At 33.0% G+C, this 6,369-nt stretch overlaps 1 pseudogene; it reads left to right on the top strand.

The window, feature by feature from the left end:
• Positions 1–6,031: 6,031 nt before the first annotated feature.
• LOC111754220 (U6 spliceosomal RNA) lies at positions 6,032–6,130 on the top strand (annotated as a pseudogene).
• Positions 6,131–6,369: the final 239 nt, after the last annotated feature.

The raw sequence follows: 6,369 nt of genomic DNA, 5'->3' as shown, positions 1-6,369 counted from the left end.
ACTTTCATATGTAGGAAAAGATGACAAATCCTATAGGAAGTATCAGAAGTGCCTTAAAATATTCTAGAAAATTCTTCCTAGTGACTGAAATTACTTTAAAAGAAGATAGAGTCTCTAATTTCATTAATGATGAGAACTAAAGTGTAAAACTTTTTAAAAATTCATCATGGTGAAATAACCAATTCCATGGCATAAGTTGGTGTCAATATTAGCTACATAGTACTCACTGGATAGGCTCTAAAATAGCCTGATGCCAACTTCCGGGGCAACTAGGTCAACATTTCTGGAGTAGTAATCCAATGAATAGTAGTTTTCAACATTATCAAAATCTTAAAATCTGGTACGGTTTTACAATCATGAATATATAAAATTTTGTTTCCAGTCACTGACACTTTACAGCACATTACAATTACACAATTATCTCATTTGATTTTTATTGCTGAAATAACAGAGTTCAGAGACCAGCACCCTTATTTTATTAGTCAAAAGCCTTGAAATCCTTGCAAGTTGAAAATATTTTCATATTAGTCCTAGCACTTCTGGCTTGAAGTTCATCCTATTTCTAGATGGTCAATAATTCTAACTTCTCCCCTTCTCCCTCAGCCCAACTAAGTTTATCTGTAAATGGAATCTTTTCAAATTCAACAGAGAAGCAGCATCCAATCCTTACTAATTGTTACAAATTACCTTCATATAAAGTTCACATAAATGCTTTGAGAATCAACTCATACCACTATCTTTTGACAAATGACACATCACAGTAATTTTTCTAGTCCTTACACAAAGACATGGCATTGTTCCCTTATTCATATATATTTATGGCATCTGATTATTAATAATTCTGCAGCCTTCTGTGCATTTAGCTTTTGAATCAGCCCCCCAGAAATCCAGTCTGCAACTGATATTCCACACAATTGTTTAGTTTTCAAATGGTAGTCTCTTCTGAGATAACTGGCTAACTTCTAACTTTGAGGTAGCCAATTAATAAACTATAACCTAGCATCATTTTCTCTGGCTTCTAACATTGCGTTTTTCCAAAAATTCAAAAGATACATATAGATAGACATAAATATAGATAAATATAGGTATAGATATAGATACAGATATAGATATGTTTCTGTATGAAACTTTGAATCTTAATCACAACTCCTACAGAAGAAAATCCTTTGGGGATCTAGGGGTCTCAGACATGTGAGAAAGAAGTTATAAACTCCTCTACTGCACCAAAAATAACTCTTGACATAGCCAGGGTCTTCTCATAGTCAAAACTCTAAAAAGTTAAGCATATAAAGATTACACCCCAACACAGCACAATGAATTTTATATATAACAAACCCACCACCAACATCACAATCAATGCTGAAAGTCAAAAGCTTTTTCAAGTTCAAGAATAAGATGAGGATGCCTATGCTCACCTCGTCTAGTCAATGTAATATTGGAAATTCTAACAAATAGTAAGATAAGAGACAAAAAGAAAAGAAGCATGCCAAAAGCTTGATTTTTCCTGTTTGCAGACAACATGACTTTATGTGTAGAAAACCCTGAAGGCTCCACATATTAAAAAAATCAGCAAAACTAATAAATACACTCAATAAAGCTGCCAGATATAAGATAAACTCAAAAAACCTCAGTACTTCTACACATGAAAAGTTAAACTATCTAAAAAAGAAATCAAGAAAATTCCAATTACAAAGCTAAAAAACTTACTTAAGAAATATAATTAATTAAGGAGGTTAAAGATCCTTATACTGAAAAGTATAAAAGGCTGATTGCAAAAGTTACAGTAGACCCAAATAAGTAAAAAGTTATCCTACATTCATGGATTGAAAGAAGTAACATATACTACTCTAAGCCATCTACAAATTTAATATAATCCTTGTTAAAATTCCAATGGCTTTATCACATATTTTTTAAATATTTGAAATTCATGCACAAATGCAAAAGGTCCCAAATAATCATAACAATTTTAAGTAAAAGCAGCAAAGCTGGAAGCTTCAAAATATACCACAAATCCATAGTTACCAAAACAGCATGGTACTGACATAAAAACAGGCATAAGAAAAGGGGAACAAAAGAGCCTAGAATTAAATCCACACATTTATGGTTAATTGATTTTCTACAAAAGAAGCAAAACATAGTGGTAAAACTATAAAATTAGTTTGGACAATGATGTTTTTTGGATAATGAACCAAATGCATAAGTAGAAGACACAAAAAATAGAAAAATGAGTTTACATTAAATTTAAAATCCTGTGTGAACCTAAGGAAAAAGACAAGGTGAAAAGACAACCTACAAGATGTGAGCATATATTTGTAAATCATAAATCCTATGAGTTTAATTTCCAAGATATTTAAGGAACCCAAAGAACTGAATATTAAGAAATAAGTAAGCTTATTTAAAAATTGGCAAAAGATCTGAACACACATTTCTCAAAAAAAATATACAAATGATCAACACTTCTATACCAAAAAAAAGGGGGGGGGGGTCAGCATCACTAATCATCAGAGAAATGCAGATTAGAATCATAATGAGAAATGGGAATGTAGCTAATTGGTACAGCATATGCCTAGCATGCACAAGGATCTGGGTCTGCTATGTAACACTAAAATACAACAAAAAACAAACTATGAAGTGGGATAGAAACATAAAATAAATATTGAAATTTCTAAAATTCATTACAGTGAAAGACACATTGCCATGAATCCGCCTCAAAATCCTCCTCTTCCCTCAAACATACTTACCCCATCCTTCTCACCACATGTAAAACAAGTACTGAAAGCCTTTCTAGATAAGTATCTTAGATGTGCTGTCTATGCTGCCTCAGCATCTTGAATTCATTCACAAACATTCTCTTTTCATGGCAATTTTGATTTTGAGAAAAGCCGCAAGTCACATAGTGATCTGATGAATAAGGCGAATGAGGATTCAGTGTTTGTATTTCACACAAATTGTCATAAATATTTGATCAAGGTAATCAAAACATATAATATGGCTAAAATTTAAAATTTAGTACAGTAGAAGACACATTGCCATTAATTCATCTCAAAATATTCAAAATGATCACCTCATTTTGAGCACAACTATCCCATCATTCTTGGCAGTACATATTTAATCATTTTTTTAAAATTTAAACATGATCTTTTTCAATTGAGCCTTCCACAATGATATATATCATTTCAACCCTGCTATATTGGCTATTGTGAAAAGAAAAGATAATAAATGTTAGTAAAGATATGGAGATATCCTCGTGAACTGTTGATAGGAACATAAGTTATTATAACCATTATGAAAACAGTGTGGAAGTTGCTCAGATAGAAAAATGTGTACATGTACACAATGGAATAATATTGAGACTTTAGAAAGAAAAAAATTTCTCACTTAAGACAAGATGGATAAGGCTGGAGGACATTATGTTAAGTGAAATAATGTAGATATTGGAACTATTTCAATAACCATCAATCCAAGCGTAGTAGACTTTTTATCAGCATTCTCCCTATTTCCCCACAATCAGTTTCACAACTTGACAGTTATGATATATATGTTCTTTCCGCTCTGAGATGACATGTATAACCGAATGCCAAGAATTATGTGTGACAACTTTCAAATTAGGAGTTTTATAGATGTGGTCTCTACATAGTCCTGATTCAAAGTAGTGGCATTGTTTGAACAAACATTGTTAGCAACAAAAGAATTTTAAGAAAAGTTAAAAATATTTGCATGCATGAAAACTACTCAGCCATTAAGGAGCAGGCATTTTAGTCACTTGTTGGAAAATGGATGGCTCTGGGGACCATAATGCGAAGTGAAATAACTCAGACACAGAAAGTTAAATATCACATGGTTTGTATTCAAAGTTCAAAATATAAATAACTTAAGTAGCAAAAAAAAGACATAGTAAAAGGGAGGTAGATTCTCTAGAGATGAGAAGAGGATCTGGTGAAGGAGGAGAAAAAGGGGAGACAAAGAAGGGGAAGTAAAAATCATCAAGTTGCAATGTGTGCATGTGCCAATTCCCAGAGATGACTTAAGGATGTACCACTAACATACGTTAATAAAATTTTTAAAGAAAAATTCTAAAGTTTCAAACACACACTTCTCAACAATCCTTTTTGCCTTCCCATTTCTTTTATATCCAACATGTTTCAAACAATTTTGCAATTATCCCAGCTTTTCTTCCACATCTAGTTCCCATGCAAGCAATCTTTGTTTTCTGCTTTCCAGTTACATCACTGTAAGGAATAACTTCATCTAACATCTCTCATGTTAGTTTAAAATCTCTAAGAAACAGAGAATAAGGAAAATTTGGCTTAGAATTTTAGTGGGGGAAAACTAGGAAACTACCTGTATTGATTCTTGTTGCAGCAAACTAAGGAAATCCAAATGAAAGCAGGTTTTTACATACCTGGTCCTTAGTAAGCAACCAGTTTTATCTTTTTGATACAAAAATCTCAAATCTCAATAATAGTGGTTTGAGAACAATTACATGTTCACTAATAGCTCTTATACTATATCTTCCTAATCTATAGACCAGCTATGGAACCTAGGAATGACTGTCAGCTTAATACCTCAATTTGCCACTCCCTTGTGGCAACTGTGACTATACTAAGCTCCACAGAATGACATTAGTAGGAGAAAAAGAAATGAAAACTTGTGAAACTGTTAAGGACAATATAAGGAGAGAAATATCCTGATACCCGAGAGAAGTGCCAACAAGGAGATGACTGAAATGCTACAAAGAGATTGGTTTTGAAGACAGAAAAGGCAATGGTGTTGTGTATCTTCTATTTGGCTCTTCAGATCCATTCCCTGTCCTTTCCTACCAAGTTCCACCCTCTAAAGAGCTGATCTGTATTATGTTCTCAAGCTCATTGCACTTTGTCTTTCCTTTAGATTTTCCAAGAAGAAGAAGGTACAGCGAATATGTGGATTAAGCTTTTTATTTTTCCAGCTCTGTCCCATGAGGTCACCCTGAGTTGGCTTCATCTTCTATGACAGTCTTCAGGCCTATTGGTAAATCTCCCCATAAAGGTACTGCTCTGGGTTCTTCCTTTTTTCTTCAGGATTTAGATGACTAAGAGGTCCTACTCTCGCTAGCTCTTTCACACTGCAATAGTCCATGGTGATTTCCCTGTAAACCCTTCCTATTATTTTATAAATGGTGCCTTCATCAAGTTCCCCTCAGTTGCCAACTTTTAATATTCTATTTCTGGATAGCACCCTAAATTGGTATTCATTCTTGCTTTAAAAAATTAATTCTACCAAATTTTTTTTTAATTTTTTATGATTTTGAAGGTAGTAAAATACAACAGAACAAGATAGAACAAAGCAATTTACATAGCATAGTAAAATTGGTATAGAACTTCACAGCAGGTTACCGGGATAATAGTAATAGGTACCATAGTATATCTTCTTATCTTCACAATCGTTCTTTCAATCAGGTATAGCAAAATCAAAGCAAATACAGAACATTATAGAACTATCAAAACAGAATATTGAATAGAGCATTAACATTAGTCAGAACAAAGCAAAACAGTGATAAAAAATATTTGCCTTCAAAGAGACGGTAGAAGGAAATCCTCCTTATTTGCTATATTGCATATGGTCAACCTCCCAAGAGATGCTCAGATCTCTGGCTTCCTTTTGCTAATGGAAGGTGTGGTGGGGATAGGATGTTTGATTCTCAGCCAGTGTTCTGGTAGGCTCATGACTGTGTACCAGGGAGGTGAGCTGGTTGCTTGGTTTCCCAGTGCCCTCATTTCCAACATGATGTGGATCTCAAGAGAGACTGGTGGTTTTCCCACAAAAAAAAAAAAAAAATTGAAAACATCAAAAAATTTTAAAAAGAAAATTAATTTTATTTTTGAATTGACATACAATATTTACAGATGCCAATGCTCTGAAACACCATTGCAAACAACTTCTCAACAAAACTATTTTCTTTGTTTTTTTATTTTAAAAAGGATAAAACAGAATAAAACCAATCAAAACAAAACACTGAGACATAGGGCATCAAAACATTACAAAATCATTCTTACTTTGACAGCACATACACTAAAATTGGAATGATACAGAGAAGATTAGCATCCTGTGCAAGGATGACATGCAAATTTGTGAAATGTTCCTTATTTTAAAAAAAATACAAAATCAACAATAGTTACGATAATGCCTCTTGATATCTTCAAAATGGCTGCAGATAACTTCAGACATAGTAAAAATCAAACAGAACAGAATAGAATAGAAACAACAAAAACAAAACAATTAATGTAATAAAGGACTTCAAACAAGACGATAGTAAATCCAAAATTACTACCGTAATATTTCTTGTTACCTTTAAAATAGTTGCTCCTTGCCATCAGATTTGACATAATC

This window comes from Cavia porcellus, unplaced genomic scaffold (assembly GCF_034190915.1).
Source record: "Cavia porcellus strain 051 isolate PalLab524CR breed Dunkin Hartley unplaced genomic scaffold, mCavPor4.1 scaffold_12, whole genome shotgun sequence".
NCBI classification, from domain to species: domain Eukaryota; kingdom Metazoa; phylum Chordata; class Mammalia; order Rodentia; family Caviidae; genus Cavia; species Cavia porcellus.
The sequence above is the reverse complement of the archived record's forward strand: the minus strand, read 5'-3'. Positions and strand labels throughout refer to the sequence as shown.